Source organism: Chiloscyllium plagiosum, unplaced genomic scaffold (assembly GCF_037043375.1).
Source record: "Chiloscyllium plagiosum isolate Xiang-an unplaced genomic scaffold, Cpla_swu_hap1 HiC_scaffold_21, whole genome shotgun sequence".
Classification (NCBI taxonomy): Eukaryota; Metazoa; Chordata; class Chondrichthyes; order Orectolobiformes; family Hemiscylliidae; genus Chiloscyllium; species Chiloscyllium plagiosum.
In genome coordinates this window covers 68,956,305-68,981,259 of record NW_028270159.1, presented here as the reverse complement: position 1 = coordinate 68,981,259, position 24,955 = coordinate 68,956,305, and the positions used below count along the sequence as shown (strand labels likewise).

General features: G+C 42.9%; 1 pseudogene; it reads left to right on the top strand.

The window, feature by feature from the left end:
- Positions 1-19,177, top strand: LOC148146298 (putative G protein-coupled receptor 139; annotated as a pseudogene).
- The last annotated feature ends 5,778 nt before the right edge of the window (positions 19,178-24,955 follow it).

Sequence of the window (24,955 nt, the reverse complement as noted above, 5' to 3'; positions counted from 1 at the left end):
ATGGGCCGGAGTTTATCCTTGGGTCTTTACTGGCTTTCACAAGAGTGGGCCTGGTTAGATTTGCGGATTCGAGCTGTACTTTGGGTGATTCAAGCTGGTTACTATCCCACCCTCGCTATCGTTGGTGTTCCTGGTAAGATTATCTGAGCATTAACCTTATGAACTATGTTGCATAGGAATAGCATTCTAATTAGTTAAATTATGAAAGGTTTGAAGCAACTGCTGTAGTTTCCATCAATAAACTCTAAGTTTTTGTCAGGTAGGTAAAAACAATGCCTGCAGATGCTGGAAACCAGATTCTGGATTCGTGGTGCTGGAAGACCACAGTAATACAGGATTCCTTATGAAGGGCTTTTGACCGAAACTTCGATTTTACTGCTCCTCGGATGCTGCCTGAACTGCTGTGCTCTTCCAGCACCACTAATCCAGAAACTATGTTTTTGTCAACCAACTTTAAAACCTATATCTAAGAATGAAACAAACTGATATACAATCGCCAGGCGTGAACTTGCCTTGAGTCTATTTTTGTCTCCACACTACGAGCACTGCACTCTATCAACTATACAATACCCCTCGTCTTCACCTCAGTCTGACTGTCGATACTGAATATGTACGCTTCTTAAATTCAGATTTCGGTATTCCAATTCTCTTCCACCTACAATTCTTAATTGCAAATAATTCAATCAGAAATATTTCTTGCTCTAAGGTCGACACATGTTGATATCCTGGGGAGACATGAGACTGCCACAGTGTTGATGCAGTTGAAACCCACACCTCCAGGCTCATACCGTGGGGACACGAGTGGAATTCCATCCCATCCCCTTTCAGCTGCTATAATTTACAATAAATACCTGCTCATCAATACCAATATTTTAGTGATTTTACTTTCCTCATCCTGCTACATTTATGTTCGTTTGGTGCAGGATATTTCTTTCCTTGCTGAGTCTGTTCTTTACGCGACTTCACATCAATACAAATAACAGTGGTTCTGTACTGTCCTCGAGAAAGGCCGAGCAAACCACGCAATTCAGGGAAAATCAGGGTAGATCACAAAATCTGGTTTTACCTGTATTACATATGTTACAAAAGATTTATTCAAAAAAGATGAATCCATTTCCTCTGTAATCACAATTTTTTCCTGAAAATCCTTTTTCATTTTCATATGTGCCTAATTCGTTTCTTAAAGTGTATTCCATTTTCTATGTTTCTCCAACTGACTGTGGCGTTGACCTGCACAAAACCATTTGTAGTGATTGTGACCGTCAGAAAATGGTATGAATTCCACTATCAGCTATTTTATTGGAGAGATGAAGTGTCCAGTCTTGCAGGTTGCTGAGATTAATTGGACATCTGAAAGAGCTATGTTAGAATGGTGAAGAATCGGAATGCACCAAAGACAGGAAAGATCAACACCGAGTAGGAAATCTGTGTATTTGTGGAATGTGATGTGGTGACTTGTTGGAAAGTTGGTGCAGGTATTGTTAAATTTTCCTCTCATGTGCTGGAGATTCAGTGAGGATCTGCAAAGTCACTGACAAAGTGAGGGAAGACCGCTGGTACGGAGAAGCTCTGTGAGGAGGAAGGAAGATGAGGTTGGGGTAGGTCAGGGAGCTGAGGCAGTTTGTACTTGTCTGACAAATCTTGAATTTTCGAGGAAGACATTCCCAACAAATTCGTAAACCAAGAACACAGAGTGAGGCAAGCCTGGTTCAATGATGAGGCGGTGTCAACATTTTCTGCCTCACGTTTAACAAACATTGGATGTCACATCAGGATGAGAACTATGCTCACATTGGCCAGGTAGGTCATAGTTTTGTTCAATTTCTACGACCAAGAACATTCCAAGCAGGTTTGGGTGACATTTCCGTTAAATGTCATGATGCTGTCAATGGCTGTGCTCATTAGATAGTAGAGGTCACCACTTCTGGGCGAGGGACGCATATTGTTTCTGTCTTCATGGGCGGGTGACAGGAAGTCTTGCAGAAATGCCATTGAACTGAATAAATTACATCGAGTTGCAGATATCCATGGGATTGTGATGTCTTTGTCTTGGCCAGGTTTTGTTGTCCATTCCAAGTAGACTGGAGGAGATGCTAGTCGGTTGCTTTGTTGATCAACTGCAGTTTCGTTGGTGTAGGTGGAACCTGAATACCGTTCAGCGGGAGATTATGAATTTTGATTCTGCAAACCTGAAGGACGGCGATATCTATTTCAAATCAGGTTGACAAGTGGTTTGGAGGGGAACTTGCATGTGACTGTGTTCCCAAGTGTCTGCTGCCCTTGGACGTATTTGTAGATTGAGAAGGTGCTATCGAAAGGACTTCAGTGCCGTTCTGCAGTGAACATTACAAATTCTATAACAAGTATTTATGGGGAATTGCATGAAGGTAATATTGATGAAAATGAGGTCGTCCAGATAGCAGTTGTACAGGAAAATGCATAGCGACTGGGAACTGAAGTGGTCCATTCGGCCTTTCCAGTTCTGACATTCGACAAAATCATGACTAACCAATTCTGATTTGTGATCAGCTTCTCCTTCACCCTCAAATACGGTTTACAGCCTTTTTAACAGGAATATATACACATTCCCCTTTATTGTTTATGAATACTTCACCTCGACCATCTTTCGTGTGGTTCACTCACCTGACCCATGGTAACGATGGGTCAGGTGAGTGAACCACAATGCGGGCTAATGGATAAATAAGGGTTAATGCAAAATAGCCCATTAGCCGAAATAATTATTAAAAAGTTTCATTTATCAAAATTACGAGAGATGACAGAGTATAAGTTACAGATGGATCAGGGCGTCCTCATGTATGGAATGCAGAATAATTGAGTCAAGAGTAATGGGGAAAGTTCATAGGACTGAATGGAAGCGCCTGCAACACAGTATGTTCTAACTATTATCGAGCTAAGAAACTGTGAGTTGACTCGTTATAGTAATAAATGATAATGCTCATTCATTTAACACAACTAATATTATTCTAATAAAATAAACTCCAAACTAACAGATTACACTATAAACCGGATCAACTACCTTGTGCTTGGTCTTAACTCTGGATGCTCCAATACCACCACATGAGATCTTGGCCTTGATCCATGTGATTATGATCGTCTAGTCTTCGTCCCGTGCTCCTAGGCATGCCTTACCTTCACGGTGGTTGACCGAGAGTTGCTGCTCCTGAAGGTGGGGTTACAGTGATTCTTGTTTGTAAACTTGTTTGCGCCCATTTGGGAGGGTTGTCGCTATCCTCCAATCCCTAGATCAGAGCTCGGTGACCTTGATTAAATGGACCCAAACAGGAGTTGACATGTCAATGGCAGGGTGGTCCTTGAGCACCCATTCCTGGAAGTTTTAGTTGCACAGAGGGGAACCCTCTGCAAATAAGCGTGTGATGTGCAGCTGTGCCTGGTAAGCAACTCCATATTGTGATTGATCAGGGCATGGCATTCAGGTCAATTACATCAATTGGAATTCAAATGAATATTGTGTGACCTGCAGCGGTTTCGTCAGTTACATGCTGTCAGTCTGTTGCTGCAGGTTGTGTTGGTTGCACAGCTTGTTTTTTAAAACGATCACTTAAGACAACGCTCGGCTCAGTTTCCCAGCATGCCTCACCTTTTGCCGATTTTTTGTAAATCCACCAATTGAGTGCCGTCTGCCCACAGAATTTAGAAGTTCGGGGTAATTTTTCAGTGATGCCAAGCACTTGGTGTCGCTTACTTCAGTTGGTTAGAGGTGTTTTTAAAAGCAGAATAATGGCAATAGCATGGGTAATCCTCGCCGTGGGTGTGTGAGTTTACATTTTAATGATGGAAGTATCTCCGCAGGGAATATTTGATCGTGGGCAGAGAAGCTTTAAGAAACTTTTTTTTTCCGATGACGACCTGAAACTAGTGAGGTGTCACAGGGATCAGTTCTGGCGACGCAATTAATTCCAGCACAATGACTTGAGTAATAAAAGTGAATGCACGAACTCCATATTTGTAAGTGACACAGACCGAAGGGGAAGGTAAATGGTGAAGATGATGCAAGCAGTTTATCATGGGATGAAACAGCTGAAGGGATTTTGCAAAAAATTGGCGTCTGTCATATAAAAATTAAATGTTTGTGATGACGCACTGTTTTCAATAAAAACGGAGCAGCTGATTATGATTTATTTGAGAATGATTCGAGAAAGCCATAGCACACAAGAACTTCAGTTTCTGTATTGACCAACAGAAAACTTCTCGCAGGTTACAGGGAATACAAATTTACCAATAGCAACTATTTCAAACACGGTGATGTCTAAACACCCACAACTTTCCTTGCAGAACGCGCCTGCAATAATATGAACGGTTTTGCAACCTTTTTCTTCGGATATGGCAGATGCAATGGAACCGGGTGAGAAAAGGTTCACAAAACAAATCCCGACAATTACTCTCTATAATAATTAATTGGAGGAGGAGGTAAAACACAATCTATCGACAGTTGATGATGACATAAAATAGCTTAGAGTGCATGGAATGAAATTAATAACAAACATGTTCAATAAGCGAAATAGGTAGATGGTGTTCATTGTAGCAAAATAATGAGTTGGGGATAAAAACACCAAAAAAAGCCTATATTTTTCACATGCAGAGAGATTCTCAATAAAAGAGCAGAACAGAAAATGTGGGTTTTGCTGTGCATGGAAGTTAAAATGTTAACATACAGGTGCATCAAGAATCTAGATCAATTTAGTCGGCTGATCATTGCGTTAAAGAAGTTGACTGACAGTTAGAGTCATAGACGATGTTCTCTGTGACCACAATCGATAGTCCCGAAGATCGTGTTCGGGATATCTTACCTAGTTTCTAGAGGAAATTTGTGTGGGAGCGAAAAGGTCCAGCGGTCGTGGCGCACATCGGTACAAATAACACAGATAAAATGAGGGCAGAGGCCTTGACAAGGTGGGGCGGGGGGGGGGGGGGGGGCGTATAGCTCGAAGATAAACTAAGAAATACAAAACCAAGAAGGTATTGTTCTCTGGCTTACTACATAAGCCACGCGCTAATTGCCACAGGCTCACGAAAATTAAGTAAATAAATTCTTGAATCAAAGATTGGTGAGGGCTAAATGGATATGAATTCTTGGGACATTGGCACCAGTACTGGGGAAGAAGGGAATGTTGCGATGGGATGATCTCCACTTGAACCATGCTGTGACCAGTGTTCTGGCAAATCACATAACTCGGGCTTTGGACAGGGTTTCAAAATAAAAAGTGGTGGTATGGTTCATTTCTGGGGGAAATTTGAAATCCCGAATTAAAGGCGGACGTAAGCGTGCCAGACTCTGAAGAGGTTATTTAAATCTCCAGCACAGACAGAGATTGCATGGAAATGGTGAGCAAACAAACTTCTAGAACAGTGAATAAAGAAATGACAATGAAAAGTGAAGTCCAGTTCATGCAGGACTGAAGTTGTCGTATCTGAATGCACGCAGTTTTAGGAGTATGATAAATGAGCTTGTGGCGCAGATCGAAATTGGCAGGTAAGACGTGGTCGGTATCAGAGAGACGTGGCAGCAAGGGGATTACAAATGAAAGCTGAAAATTCAAGGATAAACGTCTTTTCGAAAAAATAGGCAAGTGGACAGTGGGGTGGGGTTGCCTTATGAGTGAGAAATGAAATTAAATTCATGTTCAGAAACGAAATCGTGTCAGACGTTGTAGAATGTATGTGTGTAGAATTGAGGGACCACAAAGGTTAAAAAGAGCACAGTTGGAGTCATGTACATTCCGTGTACCATCGTCAAGGGGTGGGGTGCACGGCACATCTATATACAGAAAAGATATGTGGGAAATGCAAACGTGCAGTGATCATGGGGTATTTCAATTTGCATGTGGATTTGAAAAATCAGCTTGGTATTCAATTGAAAAAAGTCATTTGTAAAATGCCTATGAGACGGATTTTCGAGCAGCTTGTTGTGCAATTTTAATCTGCAACTTGAGAGGGAGACGATAGAATCAGAGGTAACGGTATGCCAGCTGAATAAAGGCGACAACAGATGCATGAGGAACGAGCTGTTTAGAATTAACGGGGAGAAGAGCCCAGCAGAAAAGACAGTGGGCAAGCAATGATAGGTTCGATCGCATGGGATGCAAGGGAAGCCAGCAATTGGTTCACAATTGGCTTGATGGTAGGGAGGAGAGGGTAATAGCGGAATGATGCACTCAGATTGGAGACTTGTGACTCGTGGAGTGCATCAAGGGTCAGTGCGAAGCCCATTGCTTTTTTTATTTATCGATCCCAATGACTTGGATGTGAATTTGCAAGCATGACCAGTAAGATCGCAGATGAGGAAGCTTGTCATAAATTTCCGCAGGAGCTTAAGGAGCCAGGAAAGTAGACCGAGAAAGAGCAAATCAAGTTTAATATAGTGTGACATCTTTTATTTCGGAAAGACAGACCAGAGTAAGGGTTTTATGGTTGATGGTCAGGCATAAAGTGATGTCGTGTAACAGAGAGATCTTGGAATTCAGGTTCAAAGTTCTCCCAAAGTGGAGTCACATGGAAACAGATCAGTGAGGAACTTATTTGGCACACTGGCCTTCATTAGTCAGGGCATTGAGTATAGAAGATGGGACATTATCAGACAGTTATACACGTGATAATGCCACACGTAGAATATTGTGTTCGGTTTTAGTCACCTTATGATAGTAAAGACGTTCGTAACGTTTAAGAGTGCAGAATAGGTTGCCAAGAATTTTGCAAGGATTCAACGGTCTGAGTTACAGGGAGAGATTGGACAAGCTGTGACTTTTTTTTCTTAAAGTATCGGAGACTGAGGGGGCATCATATGGAGTGCATAAAATCGTGAGAGGTATGGATGGGGTCATTGTATTCAGTCGTTTTCCGAGGGCCATGGAAACGAGAATTAGAGAGCATCAGTTTAAGATTAGAAGGGAAACAATGAAAAGGGAACATGAGGGGTAAAGTTCTTTTTGACAAGTGAGTTTACCCATATGAATAACTTTTCAGCAGAAGTGATTAAGGAGTTCATTAACAACTTTAAAAATGCATTTGGACAAATACATGTAGAAGAAAGCATGAGAAGGCTATGGGCCAAGTGCTGAGAAATGCAAAACAATCGTGGAGGTTCACTTTGGTCGCTATGTTGGCCCAAAGGGCTCCATGTTAGAGGATTGTACATATCTATGGCAGGGGTTTCTGAAAGGAATTCAGGAGACACAGCAGACATTCTTTCCAAGGAAAATGAAAAGTGGAAAAGAAGGATGAGACAACCATGGCCGACGAGAGAAGTCAGGGACAGCAGGAAAGCAAAGGAGAAAGCAGATAATGCGATGACGGGCAGTGGGAAACCAGAGGTTTGGGAAGTTTGCAAAGACCAACAAAGGGCAACAAAAGAGGAAGTAAGAAGGGAGAAGATTAAATATGAGGGTAAGCTAACCAGTCGACTAGGGGCAGCACGGTGGCTCAGTGGAGTGCACGGTTGACTCAGTGTCAGGGACCCAGGTTCAATTTCCACTTTGGGCAACTGAATATGTAGGGTTTGCACATCCCCACCCCACCCCACCCCCCCCCCCCCGCCCCCCAACCCCGCGTCTTTGTTAGTTTCATCCGGGTATTCTGGTTTCCTCCCACGTTCCAAAGATGTGCAGGTTAGGAGAATTGACCATGATAAATTGCCCATAATGTTAAGTGCATTAGTCGGGGTAAATGTAGGTGAATGGGTCCGTGTGAATTACTCTTTGGAGAGTCGGTGTGGACTTGTTGGGCCAAATCGTCTCTGTCCACACTGTAGATAAGCTAATCTAAGAGTGTGTTTCGATTCACAAACGGAAATAGTGGGCATTTGTCGTTCAGCTGGACAATTGCACTGGAGGGACAGCAGTGGGGGACATGGGCATGGCTGAGGAAGTGTACAATTATTTTTTTCTTCAGTTCTTCTGCTGGACGACATTAGTGATATCCTGAAAATTCAAGAGAGTGAGAGGCAGAACTCGCTATGGTGGCCATCAACAAGGAAAAGCTATGACAAGCACTGAATGGCCTGAAATTGCATAAATCTTCTGCACCATAGGATTACACGCCAGAGTTCTAAGGTAGTGAAGAGGTAGTGGATTCATTAATGGTGCTCTTTCAAGAATCATTAGATGAAGGGAGTAAGGTAAAAGCTAAACGTGGGGAAATTATAGACCAATTAGCCATACCTCGGTTGTGGGTCAGATCCTGCAATACAATGTGCGAGATGAGATTTCCGAATACTTGGAAGTGTATGGTAAAGTATGGCATAGTCAACATGGTTTCATCAACGGGAGGTCATGCCAGATAGATCTGCTGGAAGTATTTGAGAAAGGAACGATCAGATTGGACCAAGAAAACACAATGATTATTATCTCCCTGGACATCAATAGAGGCTTTGACAATGTGCCGACAGGAGGCCACTAAATAAGATAAGGTCCATGGTATCAGAGGCAAGGTGCTCGCTTTGTTGTCTGACAGAAATCAGAGAATGAGGATAAAGAGGTCTCTCTCAGAATGGCAGCTGGTGGCAAGTTGTGTTCGGCATGGCTGTGTTAGGACAACAACTTTTCACTTTACAAATTAATGACCTGGAAAAGGAATTGAGAATATTCTTGCGAAGTTTTAAAATGACACAGAGATAGATAGAAGAACACGTGGCATTGAGAAGGTGGGGAAAGCTGAAGAAGGATTTGGACAGATTAGGAGAGTGGGCAAAGAAATGACAGGTGGAGTACAACATGGCAAAGTCAGAAGTCATTCATTTTGGTCAGAAGAAAAGAGGCATGGACTATTTTTCAAATGGGTAGAACGTTAAGAAGTCTGAAGTGCAAAGAGAAAACTCTCATCCAGAAATCCCTCAAGGAAAACTTGAAGGTGAAGTCAGAATTTCGGAAGGAAAATGCAAAAATGGCGTTTATGTCGAAATCACTTGAATATAAAATCAAGGACGTACTTCCGAGGCTCTACAAGTCTCTGGCCAGACAACATTTGGAACATTCTGCGCCGCTTTTGGCATCATATCTCAGAAATGATATCTTGGCCTTGGAGCATGTTCAGAGGAGGTTCACAAGAATTATCTTCGGTGCAAATTTAACATATGAGGAACATTTGAGGACTGCTAGTCTGTATTCGTTGGAGTTTTAAGAACGATGGGGGGAATCTGATTGCAACATACAGAATACTGAATGGCCTGCACAGAATAGATGTTAGGAAGATGTTTCCATTTGTAGTAGAGACTGGCACCAAGGGCACCGTCTTAGAGTCGAGGGAAAACCTTTTATATTGGAGATAAGAAGAATCCTCGTCAACCAGCGAGTGATGAATCTATGGAATTCACAGCAACAGAAGGCTATGGTGCCCATTGCATTGATCGTATTTAAGAGTTAGATAGATAGGTTTTTGAGTATCAAGGGGATCAGGTGTAACGGGCAGAAACAGGGAGAATTGGGTTTGGAAACTTATCAGATTTGATTGAATTGAGGAGCAGATGCGACAGGATGAATGGCCTGATTTTTGCTCCGCGATCTTATAGTCTTATGGTCTTACCAACAAGGTAGTTCTTTCGGAGCTACCGGTATTGGACTGGTGTGGACAAAGTTAAAAATCATATAACACCCAGTTATTGTCCAACAAGCTTATTTCGAGTTCTCCTCCATCAGGCAGTCACAAGCCACAGAATTATAGGACACATAATTTATAGTAAAATACCCTTACTGTAAATGTCGTACTCTATGATTCTGCCCCACTAGAAACCTGATGAAGTAGCAGTGCTCCAAAAGCTGGTGCTTCCAAAAACACTTGTGGAATATAAGTTGGTGGTGTGAGAATTTTAATTTTATAGTTTGTGGTAGAAAGGAATGAAGGATCATATTGTTAAAATCCGTGAGATTCAAAGGGTGCATGACTGAGGAATGTTGAGTAGATGTTTCCAAACTGAGGGAAGTCTGGAACGAGGGGCGACTTATTTACTGATCTACGGATACTCGTTTCAAAATGGGATGCAGAGGAATATCTTCTCTCAGAAGACAGCGAGCCTGTAATCTCTTGAACCAAGAGACTTCTGGAGTCTCAATCACTGAAAATATTTTCAAAAGCAAGTCGATTGACGTTTTGTCCTACTTGAGTTGAGCAATACAAGGACTGGCATGAAATTCGATTTGATGATTGGAGTATGTCAGTTGTGAATGAAGGGTTGAAACTCTGGATTACATAATCTTGTTCCTATTCCTTATGGTCCTCTGTACTGATATTGAATAATCAGTGTTTTGATCTTCGAAGTTGTGTTGTGAAATGCTGTATTCAGGCGGACCAGATGACCAGGTGATTCAAGTCTGGGCGAAGTTTTGGGCTGCATTCACAGTCAATCTAGTTAGAACATGAAACGTAGAATAGTACAGTACAGGAATGGGTCATTCGTCCCACAATGTTTTGCCGACCATGACGCAAAATTAAAATACGCCCTTCTGCCTGCCGTTGTTCCATAACTCTCCACTCTTTTCATATTCATATGCCTTTCAAGACGTTTCTTACACGTCCCTTTCCCCTCTGTCATCACTACCACCACCCTTATCAGTGCGTTTCAGCCTCCTGCCAATCTCTTTTGATCTTCCCCACAATCATAAATACATGCCCAATAGTTTTTGATATTTCATCACTGTGAGAGAAATTCTGACTGCCAACTTTCTTTAGGTATCTCATAATTTGCAAGAATTATATGAAGTCCATCCTCAGCCTCTGTACTCCAGAGAAAGCAGCTCGAGTTTTTATACTCTCCTCAAAAATCATAACATTGAATCCAAACAGTGTCTTGGTTAACCTCTTCGTCACCCGATCCAAAACCTTTTCATGCTTCCTGTCATGTAGCGGCCATATTTGAACGCAATGTTCTTCGTGTAGCCGACGCAACGCTCATATGAAGCTGCAAGATAACATTCCGAGCCTTGTACTCAATTCCCCGATCAAAGAAAGCAGGCATGTCATATGCCTTCTTTACTACCCTCTATAATTGTTTGATCACTTAAAGGGAGTTGTGTACTTGAGTTGTGTACTCTTCAGGGTTTTATCACTAACCGTGGACTTTTTCTCAACATTTGACATCCCAAAGTGCAGTACCTCACATTTACCCAATTAAAACTCAATATGCCATTTCCCCGCCCATACCTCCAACTGATATATATCCCACTATATCATTCAAACTTATTCTAAGGTATTCTCCTTTGAGCAAACCAATTATGAATCCACGCACCCACTAACCGTAAATTCCATGCATTTTAACCTTCTGGAAGAGCCTTAAATAGAGAGTTGCAGTGGTCGGGAAGGTACTGCCAGGGGTGATGTTGGTGATGGTAGATGCGATCAGTATGGTTAGGAAACATTTCGATATGCACATGAAATCGAAGGAACGGAGGGTTATCGGCCAACGGCAGGCAGAAGAGATTAATTTTATTCGGCGTCATGTTCAATATAACTTTTCAAAAGCCTTATTGAAATCCGTGCCGACAACATCCACTATTCTACCCCCATCAATCATCTCCGTCACCTCTTCAAAAAAATGAAACTAGTTAGTAAACATGATGTGCCCAATAGAACGCCAGGCTAACAGTCCTCAGTTTGGCACTGTGTTTCGAAATAATCGTAACTCCTATTCCTTAGAATTCTCTCCAAAAACTTCCCAAGCACTGATGTGAGATTCATCAGCCGAGAGTGTACGATATTATGCCTGTTTCCCTTCTTGAAAAAAAAGACAAAAGAAAAAAAATATGGTGGCACAGTGGTTAGCACTGCTGCCTCACAGCGCCAGAGACCTGGGTTCAATTCCCGCCTCAGTCAACTGACTGTGTGGAGTTTGCACATTCTCCCCGTGTCTGCGTGGGTTTCTTCCGGGTTCCTCCCACAGTCCAAAAATGTGCAGGTTACGTGAATTGGCCACGCTAAATTGCCCGTCGTGTTAGGTGTAGGGGAATAGGTCTGGGTGGGTGCGCTTCGGCGGGTCGGTGTGGACTTGTTGGGTCGAAAGGCCTGTTTCCACACTGTAAGTAATCTAATCTAAAAAAATAGCTGTGCATCAATCTTTCGGAACTGTTTTTTTTCATTGGATGGAGTATTGAATAAAAAAGTTATCTTCGAGGAGAAAGTGAGGACTGCAGATGCTGGAGATCAGAGCTGAAAATGTGTTGTTGGAAAAGCGCAGCAGGTCAGGCAGCATCGAAGGAACAGGAGAATCGACGTTTCGGGCATAAGCCCGAAGAAGGGCTTATGCCCGAAACGTCGATTCTCCTGTTCCTTGGATGCTGCCTGACCTGCTGCGTTTTTCCAGCAACACATTTTCAGCTACAAAAGTTACCATTGGATAAGTCTTTGGCCGGCCACATTTGGAACATTACATTCAGTTCTGGTCGCCGCAATACCAAAACGATGTGGATGCTTTGGAGAGGTTGCAGAGGTCATTCACTAGATTGTTTCCTGGTGTGGAAGGCACTCGCTGTGAAAAGATGTCGAGTAGATTAGGATTACTTTAATTAGAAAGACAGAGGTTGGTGGGAACCTGATTGAGGTCTCCAAAACCATGAGACGTATGGACAAGGTGAATCACAAGAAAAAGTTGTTCCCATAGTGGGGGAATCAATTACTTGTGGTAACGAGTTCAAAGTGAGAGGGAAAAAAAGGACGATATGCGTGGAAAGTTCTGTGCGTAGAGGTTGGTGGGTGCCTGCAATCTGTTGCCAGCAGAGCTGCTAGAGACGGGTGCGGTAGCGCCATTTAATATGATAAAGGCAGATCCGTGAATGGGTGGGGAGAAAGGGGTCACAGACGATTATGAAATATGCGACAGGTTCAGATAGAGAATCTGGATCAGCAAAGGATGGGAGGACCGATGTGCTTGCTCCTGTGGTGAAAATTTCTTTGTTCTTTGTGCTTTGATGGATGCCCTGTATTTTTGGACTTCTCTTTCGACCCCAGATACGACACTGAGTACGTGATGAGGTCAGACCAGGTTCGGTGGGTCCGGTGGTGTGTTCTCCTGTGGGAAGAGAATTTTCTGCCTCTGTGCTGAACCATCCACCAGGACCTCCGTGTCTCTATCGACAAATCATTGCGTGATTGTCTCATATATGCCTTGCTCAGGGTAAACTGTGCAGGCAGCGCTCAACTGAGAATGTTCAATCCTGTGCCCGTTGGCCTTTGAAGGTTGGCATCAGTTCCAGGGATCACAGAACATTCAGAGACATCTCAGGGATGGTGAGTACCTCCAGCCATGACGGGTGGGAGAATCGGGCTGGCACATAATGAGTGGGACACCATGGTGTGAGGAGGGTAGCTAATGTGCTGAGTTCTCTCAGATAGCTCCAGGAAACTAGCTCGGCCTCGTGGAGATAAATCCTCTGTCACACACAGTGAAAATGGCACTGGGGCACATTATTCTTAAATCTAGCCCAATGAGCCGACTATTCTGATTACTACATTTCCAGTTAGAAAGCTGCAGAACAAATGCCCATTCAAGACTCTCCAGCATCTAACCACACGTCAACACCTCATTCACACGTCCTTCCGAGAATCACTGGCGCATGTTGCAGGATACTATCGAAGTGTCTTTATTTCCTCATTCTAACACCCGTGAACATGTCCTGCCACTGACATTGTCTGTCAATCTCTCGTTGTCTGTCTATTTCCCACAGCCCTCCCATATGTTGGTATTTCAACGAGTTTCCTGCCATCTCTCTCTGGCAGTGATTTTCACACCCACAACACCCCTTGTCATGGCACAACGGATATATCGAGATCTACATGGATGGGAGCTGCACACCCTGTCACTTCCACTATCGGCTGTAAGTTTCCCCACGCTGACCTGTGATGGAACACACTGTTACCCAACAACGCACTGGTGGTGGAATTCACTGTTCTGCATGCTGAGAGGATAACTGATCCTTGTTATTAGATTAAGTGACTGGCGTTCATTGCACAGCTGTATTCGTTGGAGAGATAGCTCATCTGTGTTTTTAGATCTGTACACTGGTGAGGTCAGCACAGCTCCCAGTACTGGACAGATTATCTGAAACAGGTTTATAGATCAATGTGTTTGACATCTACACAGATCCAAATACTCGACAGATAACTAGTCCAAGTTTATAGGTTAATGCACGAAAATCCTTACTTGCTCTGGCCTACTTCTGATTCCCGACGCAGACTCTTAACTTCGTGGGCGGCACGGTGGCACAGTGGCACAGTGGTTAGCACTCCTGCCTCACAGCGCCAGAGACCTGGGTTCAATTCCCGCCTCAGGCGACTGACTGTGTGGAGTTTGCACGTTCTCCCCGTGTCTGCGTGTGTTTCCTCCGGGTACGCCGGTTTCCTCCCACAGTCCAAAGATGTGCAGTGTCAGGTGAATTGGCCATACTAAATTGCCCGTAGTGTTAGGTAAGGGGTAAATTTAGGGGTATGGGTGGGTTGCGCTTCGGCGGGTCGGTGTGGACTTGTTGGGACGAAGGGCCTGATTCCACACTGTAATCTAATCTAAATCTAAAATCTAAAAACTGCCTCTCAGAGATGAACAATGAACGCTGGTCCAGCCAGTGATGCCCACTTCGTGTGAGTGAATTCAAAAAGACGTGTCTGCGCAGGTTCTGTGTGGTGGATTGATAATGTGATATTGATTGAATGATTGATTGATTTAGTGTCATGTGAAACCAAACTGCAGTGAAAATGTTTACTTATGAGCAGTGCAGACTGGTCATACCAAGCAAGTATAGAGAGATCAGAAGTACTTAGACTGAGGTACAGTGGTTAACATGTACAGGTAGTGGAATAGGCAAGAACAATGTTAGGAAGATCAGCAACATTTGAGGTGAGAATTGCATTCATTTGTCTAATAATAGCCTGGGAGAAATTGTTCTTAAACCAATTCGTTCATGTGCTCAGGCTTCTGTGTCTTCTTCCTGATGGGGTGTGCACAACCCTGACCATCACGGAAGCCAACCTGCCATCCATGAACACCATTAGCACTGCTTATTTCCATGTGAAGTCCGACAACATGATCAAGTACCACGCCCAAACTAGCTTCTGTACTTTCTTATGGTCCTGTGCTCAGCAGTTGCCATACCAGAGTATTTATGTTCCGGATAGTCTGCACCCACAGACCCTTCCTGCACGCGCAGCCCATCTGTGATTGTGCTGGAAATTTTTAAATGAATGTCATCTACAAATTCGCTGACACCAGCACCACAGTGTACTTCCAATAGTGCATAAGTTGTTGAGAGTCCTTATGGTCACGCCGATTTTGCTGAGGCGCCTGAGGAAGAAGAGACGTTGTTGAGCCTTCTTGACCGTTGCATCTACGTGGGAGTTCCAGGACACATTGTCGGTTATCATCATTCTGAGGAACTTAACGCTATTCACCCTTTCAACCTCAGTTCCATTGATGTGTATGAGGCCGTGTCCTGCTCGTTTCTCTCGGCAGTCAAAGATTAGTTCTTTAGTTTTGCTGACGTTGAGAGCGAGGGTTTTCTCATTGCATCACGTCAACAAGCTCTCGACGTTTTTTTCTGCATTCTGCTTCGTCTTTTTCATTTATCCTTCCTACTATGGTGTTGCTGTCAGCAAACTTGTCGATAGCATTCCATTGGAAATTGTCAACACAATCACGGTTGTACAGGGCGTGCAGGCGGGGGCTGAGGGTCCATCCTGCGGGAGCCGCAGTGTTGAGCGTTATCATGAAGGAGGTGCAGTTACAGATTCTCACTGACTGCGGTCTGTGAGTCGGGAACTGAGGATCCATTTGCAGTGAGCGGAGACGAGGCCAAGGTCACGCAGTTTTGAGACCAGTGTGGAGGGGATAATGGTCTTGATCTAACTAACCATATCAGCTGATTAGGCAATATATTTGTTCTGTATGCACATCCCTGTGATTGGGCCCTCCATGTTTCACTCTATTAATGTTGCAGTATGACCATGCACAGTACATCACACTGGTGAATTCTCACTCTCTTGGCAGCAGCCGTTGCTTCTTCATTCAGAAGCAGTTAGCCCTTCCCATCCTCTTCGAGTCTCCACGTGGAAAGAAAGGGTGGCCTCTCGTAAAAAGACCATCCACTTGATAAACCTCTCAAAGCACTCGCTCCCTCAGGACTCCCCACTGCCAATCAACCACATCAAAATGTCCCGTGTGTACTCAGTGCAATGGGGCCACTAGGGACCTCAGGGAGCAGACCATCAGAGAGATGGAGCAACACTTCCCATGTCTGAATGGGTCAGGGTGAACCCTCCAGTACACACTGTATCACGAAGTCCAGTAATCTCTCCGCATTCATATAATATACATCCTTTTCATTCTTATGGAAGATTTACATGTTCAGAGCTACTCGCTTATATTCCATCTGTTAAACAATTATCCATGCTTATCCATTCACAGACTCTTTACCTCCACTGGATTAATTAGTTCCCTGTCTACCTTCGTGTCATGAAAATTTAATTCGAACTCGTTTGCTCCATGTAACTGTACCATTGACATAGATTGCAAATAATAAAGGACCCAGCACTGTTCACTGAGTTACTGCAGTCATGACGTTCTGTAAAACTGAAAAACACTACGTTTTGCCAGTGGACAGTATCTTCAATATGAGACCGAGACGTTCCCTCCACCAGGACTGTGTGCTGGGTGCTTCTACAGATACTAGTAAGGACATATCCATCTGTGACAAGTGGCTTGTGAGAATGGTTTCCTCTTGCTGATTCGCCCATTACCACCCACAGTCTGGCTACTGTATATCTGCGCCGTGTCCCTGCTCAATCAGTGGTGGCCCCGTGGAGACACTCTCGGTGATGGACATTGAACTCCCACACACAGATTACGTCATGTGCTATTGTCAACTTAGTGTTTTCTTTGATTTATTTTAAGATCAAGGGGAACTGAATTATCACAGAAGGCATTAGAGGTTCATCATCAACTGTCACCTGTTACCATGAGATTTCCCGACTTCTGGAATCAATGTTGGATAATTCCACAGTAATATCTTCCCTGTCTGCATCCTGCGATGCCCCCACCACTGATGGGTCTTTCCTGCCGGTCGGACAGCATCTTCCCAGGAATAGTGATGGGCTTCAACTAACATTACCCATCGGGTCTGATTCTGTGATACGAGTGTGTCAGACTGTTTTCTCACTAATAAAAATAAGGAATAAACGGAAACATGAAGCAGGGAACAACGGCATGATAACGGCTTAAAATGAAAGGCACTCTATCGGAATGGGTGTCTTATTTTTAAAGAAGTATGTAAAATTTCAATGCATACGTTGACGGAAATGAATATGGTTTAAAGGCATTAGAGAGGCAGAGCTGCCTGGTATCTGATATGGGGCACAGAATATCCAGAACACTTTACACGTAGGAGTGCGATACAAAAGTGTAAAAAGGAGGTAAAGGAGATCTCTGAATAAGGACGATATGATATTCAAGCACGATCGTACATGTAACGCTCGTGGTATTGGCTTAATCTTATCGGTTTTGTCTGCAAAGAGTGAGTTTACTCGAGTTTGGGAGGAGATTCGAACCTTGAGGCTGAGTAGATCTCACCAATCGTAATGGGCAGAAGACCTTTGTGACATGCATTTTTATGACTCTCTCACAGTTTAAAACTGACATTTCCCGGAACGTTCTATCCATGACATGATTTGTGAACGGACGAACGTCAGTAGATTGAAGAAAAGAGAAGATCCCGAGGGAATATATCCCGTTCCAGGGAGAAGGTGACACTGTTCTGAAGTCCCGTCAGGCAGTTGAAGGGGTGAATGTGTTTTCCCCGAGTTTTCATTTCTTCAAGACAGAGGTTCGCCCACAAGTTAAACTAAAAGACATAAATTTCCCAACTCCGTTTGTCTCAAAGGAACAGAGAGAGAATCTTTTAGGACAGCAACGTTTTCACCCACCAAATTAGGAACTGGAAAGAAGTGGCCTTTGTCTGCTCTTGGGTGATCGAGTGTGTGGGAATGCCCTCGAAACGTTCTTATGGATGTATTGTTGTTTGCTTGGGGAGACAGGATTTCTTATGGATTACCTCACATTTCTGTGAATGATTCAGAAGTTATCATTTGTTCTTTCAGCTCTCATTATTTCAAAAACATAGCTGAATACAGTGACTCATTTGAAAATCGCTCTCTATTCTCATTCAAACGGATAATTCTGCTTCCGGGCTGATGTATAATGTGTTTGTTTTCCTTCCTCACAGTTAACGTAGTGACGATCTACGTCCTGCTTTGTAAAGATTGTGGATTGTCTCCATGTATCAGACGTTATCTGGGGGCCATGTCAGTGGCAGACCTACTGGTCATTATCATCGACCTGATATTGAGACACATTCCCATCGTTTATTATAAACAGTTTTATTTCTTGAAGTCGATCCCCGTGTGTAATATCCACGCCGTCCTGCTTTATGCAGCCACTGACTGTTCTGTCTGGTTCACCGTCACTTTCACCTTGGATCGGTTTGTGGCCATTTGTTGTCAGAAGCTAAAACGTAAATATTGCAACGAGAAAACGGCGGCTATGGTTCTGGGAACAGTGACTTTGATGAGCTGCTTAAAAAACATTTTCTGGTATTTTATGCTCACAGCTTGGTATTGCTTATCAAACTTCCCCTGGTTTTGTAAAGAAAGGAGTGATTCTCGTGGCTCTCCTGTCTGGTTCACAATCGAGTTCCTCCATCATATTCTAACTCCGGCACTTCCATTTCTCCTGATTATGCTGCTCAATGCCTTCACCGTCAGACATATTTTAGTGACCAGCAGAGCCCACAGAAGGGTCCGGGCTCACACTAATGGGGACGGTATAGGTGACACAGGAATGCAAAATCGAAAAAAGTCCATGATTTTGCTGTTTGTGATCTCGGGTAATTTCATCCTGTTATGGTCAATGTTAATGGTTTATTCGATATGGAAACGGATGTGGTTTATTGGGGATGACTCAATATATCTGGATTATTTTGTGCTGGAATTAGGCTTCATGCTGCAGCTCCTCAGTTGCTGCTCAAACACCGCGATTTATGCCGTGACCCAGACTGCATTTAGACAGCAGCTGAAGAATGTGCTGCAATATCCCTTCACCCAAATTCATCAATCAATCAAATTCATTCATTAATCACTTCACCCAGGATTATCTCTTTTCTGTTCAATTGTATGAGCAATTTATAGGCCAGTAAAACTAACATGGGTGGTGGGGAAAATTCTCGGATACTTTATGAAGGACTTTATAGTGGAGCATTTAGAAAGCAAAGTCAGAATCGGACAGAGACAGCTTGGATTTTGACAGGGAAATTATGCTTTACAAATCTGTTTGAATTCTATGAAGATGTACACAGCACAGTTGACAAGTCGGAGTATCTGGTATATTTGGACTTCGGAAGTGTTTGACAAAGTCCCGCAGAAGAGATTATTGTGCAAGATTAAAGCGCATGGGATTGGGCTGGACGTATGGAGTTGGATAGAAAACTGTTAGTTTCAGGCTCTGGTGAAACCCGAGACGCAACACGCATGATACCTCACGCCCACTGTCCTCCTCTTTCCAAAGAAAGAAAGACTATGTGTAAAGGTTCGGCAAGGTCACTTTTTTTCCATTTTCTTTCATTTCAACAATGTCTGTTGGAAATTCAGAGCAGAGAGTATGGAAGCCAGTGCAGTTGCATTCGGCTGTTGCAGGATGTCGAATGTAAAGATTATACTGCTTTACCTGTTGACTACACCCGCAACAGGTGAACCAAAATTCACCTCCTTACAGGCAACGTGGGGGAACGAGAGGAGACAGGATTTATGATTACTTCAAAAACCACCGTTTAATTAGAGATAAATGTTGTTGAATACTTTCAGGATGTGACAAAACACATTGATGAAGATAGAGCAGTGGTTGTGGTGTGCATGGATTTTGGCATGACATTTGATACGTTTCCCTATGGTAGGCTCACTCAAAAAGTAAGGCAACACAGGAAAGAGGAAATCCTCTCTGTCTAGATACAGAATTGGCTGGCCCAAAGACGACAAAGGGTGGTAATTGATGGAAAGTATCCAGACAGGAGCTCGATGACCATTGCAGTTCAAAAGGCTTCAGTTCTGGGACGTCTGATCTTTTCTAAGCGTATTGGGTTAGGAACTGGAAGGGTGGGTTAGTAATTTTGCCGATGACACAAGGGTGGGTGCATTTCTGGATAGTGTGGAGGGCTTTGGATGTTGCAATGCGACGTTTACTGGATGCAAAACCGGGCTGATATGTGGTAGATGGAGTTCAACCTGTAAAATTGTGAAGAATTTCGCTTTCAAATCAGAACATAGAGTTAACAGCAGGATGCATGGTAGTGTGGAGGATCAGAGTGATCTTGGCATCCATGTCCATACATCCCTCAAAGTTGCCACCCAAGTTGATAGGTTTGTTCAGAAGTTGGATGGTGCGGTGCATTCATTAGTTGTGGTACTGATTTAAAGAGCCGCAATGTAATGTGCTACAGCACGGTGGTGAACACTTCTGCGAAGTATCCTGAACACACAGAAAACCTCAATTCACCTCGTAACCTGTTGAAGTATAAGTGACAGAGAACGACCAATATTCCACTATTTAAATAAAAAAGTAACAATATTATTCTTTAACTCCAAAAGACAACATTAAACAACTATTTACAACTCTAAGCCACCTTTCAGTGAAAGGTTTGTTTACTATCTTCTACTATATAACAATATACTGATCGAACAACGCCATTCTTAAATTTACAGCAAAATCAATTTTCAAAACCAGACCACACCTGTCCTCTGCGAAGGGAGACCTCTCTGCCGATAAGTGTCCCTGAGGCGTCTTCAGTCTCCAGCTGTAAATATGTTTCATATGAACAAGGTAACTTTAACAAAGAGAGTTTGCACGGGGTTTGTCTGACCATGGCAGGTGGTGCTCTTACGCTGGCTAACTGGCTAAACCTCCGGCGTAATTATACCACAAGTCATCGGGTTTTCTCACATGGTTCAATGTCTTCAAAACACTAAAATCCAAATTCGATTGATTTTCAGTATCTTGGGGTGTAATTTGTACCGATTGGTTAAATTCGAACTGCTGCAAAAACATCACAACCAAGCTCAGGTACTGTTTCAAAGCCAAACATTACACACATTTAATTTTACAATACATGCTGAGATTGCTGGCAATCATGTGACAGGTGCCTTCATTCACCCTCTCTTAAAGGTACAGTGAACGTCTTCAGCTTCGTATCACCTCTGTCTTCGGAAAATAATGGATCATCATCATGAAAAGATAGCTTCTTTTGTTCTAATTCTTAATTCTATTACGATGAAATATATAGGACGTTAATATCTGTTCACATTAACTTCTGCATACACGTATACATAACATTTAGAATCTGTTCCATCTTATCTATCCTTTATCTGTTGAATCCGTGATACCGCAAATTCTATCACATTCTTACGATCTGCAATATGTCCAATTTGTAAATTAAAAGTCTGTAACATACACCTCCAAATAAATAGGCTCATATTCTTGTCTTTAAAGAATTCCAAATGCATAAGAAGATTGGGATCTATATGCACAACCATCTCCGAAACTTTGTTCATGACATAACCATTAAAATGTTGGAAGGCCAGTACCAACTGAATAGTTATTGTTCTAATGTGCCGTAATTTCTCTGGTGCGTATTAAAGCGTCTTTGAAAAGTACGAACTGACAGTTCAATTTCATCAGCATCTTCCTCTTCCAGTACATTTCGAATTCCTATGTTGCCAGTATCGATTGCAATTTTGAAGTGTTTCGAATCGTTTTGTGTATCTAAAATTGGTGCAATGGTTCGTACTGCTTTTAATTCTCAAATATCTCCTAGCATCGTTCTGTCCAAAAAGAAACGGTGTTCTTCTTCACCAAATCTCTTAATGGTGCCACTATGCTGCTGAAGTTTGGAACAAACTTCCAATAGAATCTTCTTCCTCCCAAAAGTCGGAGCACCTCTCGTAGATGGCCTTCGTCTTCGTTTTCCTTGAATTCAACGTTCCATGGCCAAAGATATTTCCCAAGAACGTCACCTGTGTGTTTGCGAATTCTGTTTTCCATAATTTTGGTACAGGTTTTGCTTCCCTGAATCGCTCAAACAGCACTACCAACTGTATCTGGTGATCTTTCCAGGACTCACTAACTATCACTATAATGTCCAAATGGACGGCACAGTTTGTTAACTGAGCCACAACTCTCTTCATGAGTCTTTGGAATGTGGGCCGGTGGGGTGGGGGAGACAAGTTCTTCATTCGAATGGGTACCACGTTGAATTGATGTAGCCCGTTAGGTGTAAACAATGCAGAAATTCCTTTTGGTTTCTCTGGTAAAGTTGCCGAACAATAACCACCCAATAAATCCAACTTTGAATTATCACTGGCTTTTTCAACGTTCTCTGAACAGTCCTCCAATCTCGGTATTGTGTATGAGTTCAATTACAGCATTAATATTCCAACAGTTCACGCAAAATCATTGAGGTCCGTCAGGTTTGGGAACGAACACGATCGTCAAAATCCACTCACTCAATCTCGGTTCGATGATATCATTGTTGAGCATTGCCTTCATTTCTTCTAGACCAATCCAGCTTTAAAAGGATTGAGTCTGTAGTGGTATGGTTTTATCGAAACAGTAATCTCATGCCCAAGGGGATTAGTCTTCCCCATCCTCTTCCTGCATATGTCCTAATACTGCTGCAACAATCCTTTCAAAAAGTTAAAGTTCTAAATTAGAGAAAGGCCAATTTTGAAGGCATTCGGCAAGAACTTTCAAAAGTTGATTTGCGAGGGAATTTTACAGGTAAAGGGAAGGCTGGAAAATGGAAAGCCTTTACAAGGAAAGCCCACTGGCAGGCACATGTTGGGGAGAGAAGCGGCAATGTGCTCTTCCTCTCCCTGTGAACCAGAGGCTTGTGCAGGGGTTGCGATAGTGGTGGGAGTGAGATGGTGGGAAAATGTGGAATGGTGAGCAAAAGGGGGATTATGGCAAACACTACAACTAAAATTCCGTTAAGTAAATCGTCCAAATTACTCCCTGTGAGGCAGACAGAGACAGATGCAGAGCCTCTGCGAAACAAAGAATCTCTTCCAGTAATGGAGAACTGTGTCTGTGTCCTTCTCGATACCGCAGGGTGGGTGCTGCTGTGCTGCTGTCTGAATCAGCATGGAATGATACTGCAGGGATTCCTGTAACACAGACATAGAACAGCTGATCTGTATAAACTTCCTCACGTTGTTACTAGCTTAGATAATACATTTTACCACTCACATCATCCCAGAATGACAGGCAACAGTTCAAAGTATATGAGGCCATAAACTTGACGCCTCTCAGGGGGAAAAGGGACAACTTGGCCCGTGTTTAATAACAAAATTTGAGAGATTAAATAATTCACTGCTAACAGCAAACGGCGGAGGCCGTTTGTCTTGCTTCTTAAAATATGTGAGTAAATTTTATAGAGCAGCAGATAGTTCTCCCGGTGTCAGCGAAATGATAAACAGCAGAGTACATTTCAAAGAGTGTGAACTGACGTCTGGGATTTTGTGCCACTGTGACACTCTGCTCACATGATCTGAACACAAATAAAGAATGTCTCAGTGACAAGGTTTGTTGTGTGTAATTCTGTGAAGAATTGAATCCGATGGTATGGGAAGTCCCATGGCAGCGGAGATGTAGCATCGTCCCCTGAGAGGGCATTGTTTTCCATACTCGAGAAGAGTGCACAGTGCTAATTCCAGAAGGTAGCATTCGGACCCTGTCTATTCTGGATAGGTATAAATGATCTTTTGTCAATAGCAGGCAATTTCAAACTCCTAAATGAGTCAAAAAAGCATAAATGAGCGAAACAACACCGAAACCCCGGAAATTGGTATTTGTCGAAATTGGTATTTGTCAAAAACATCTATTCTGCTCATCATCGTTCGCTGCCATCTTACTGAAACGAAGGCGAGAACAACCAGTAGCCTATGTTAATCAAAACTGCTCTAGTTAAGACTTGATCTCAAACTTGGCACTTCACACGCCTCTGTATGTCTCTTTCAATATTGCTGCCGAGTGATACGGTGGCTCAGTAGTGAGTACTGCTGCCTATCAGTGCCAACGACCCCGGTTTCATTCCAGCTTAAGTAGACTGTTGGTGAGGGCAGTATTCAGGGACAAATGTAGAATAATTGGGTAGGGGAATGGTTCTGGGAGCATTAACCTTCGGATGGTCTTTGTGGATTTGTTGCAGAAAATTACTTGTTTCCACACTGTCCGCATTCCATGATCCCTTATTGTATTACTTCAGCACACGTTAAGAGAGAGACGAAAAGTGATAAAAAAATGAGTCACTTCCCCGTCAAGGATTAGCACCAAACGATTCAGTAGTGACTAAAAGAGCCCCCACCTTACTTAAACTGGAAGTGAAATTGTACAGCATGACAGCGAGCTTTCATGTCCTGATTTGGACACAGCATCCTTTCTCAGGAGGGAATTTGCCGAGATATGAAGACATGATTAAAAAAAACAGGGATGGCATTTACTGGAGTATAAAGACGTTAGGAAGGTCAGGGCAGTGTTTACCTGAATACAAAAACATTGTAAAGCAAGCCAATGGGGTTTGCTGGGAGATAAAGCCTTTAGAAAATATAAGGCGGTGTTTAATGGAATTGTGGAACAAACGAATAGATCACATGGATTGAAAACAGTAAATATTGAGCTGTGTCCTCATGGAGGTTTAGCAGATGTTGCGTATTTGGTGAGAGCTAATAGGTGGGAAATTCCATCAATTAAATGCGTCGATAACTCGAGTTTAGAGCTTCAGAACCAGCAGTCAATGATAAAGGAAAGTTTGGAGCACGGATTTTGTTTTCATTCTGCCAGTTACTGAATTCGGCAATGATTTTCTTTCAGAGAAAAAGTCGTTTCAGTAGCTGATTCCAGAATATTTGA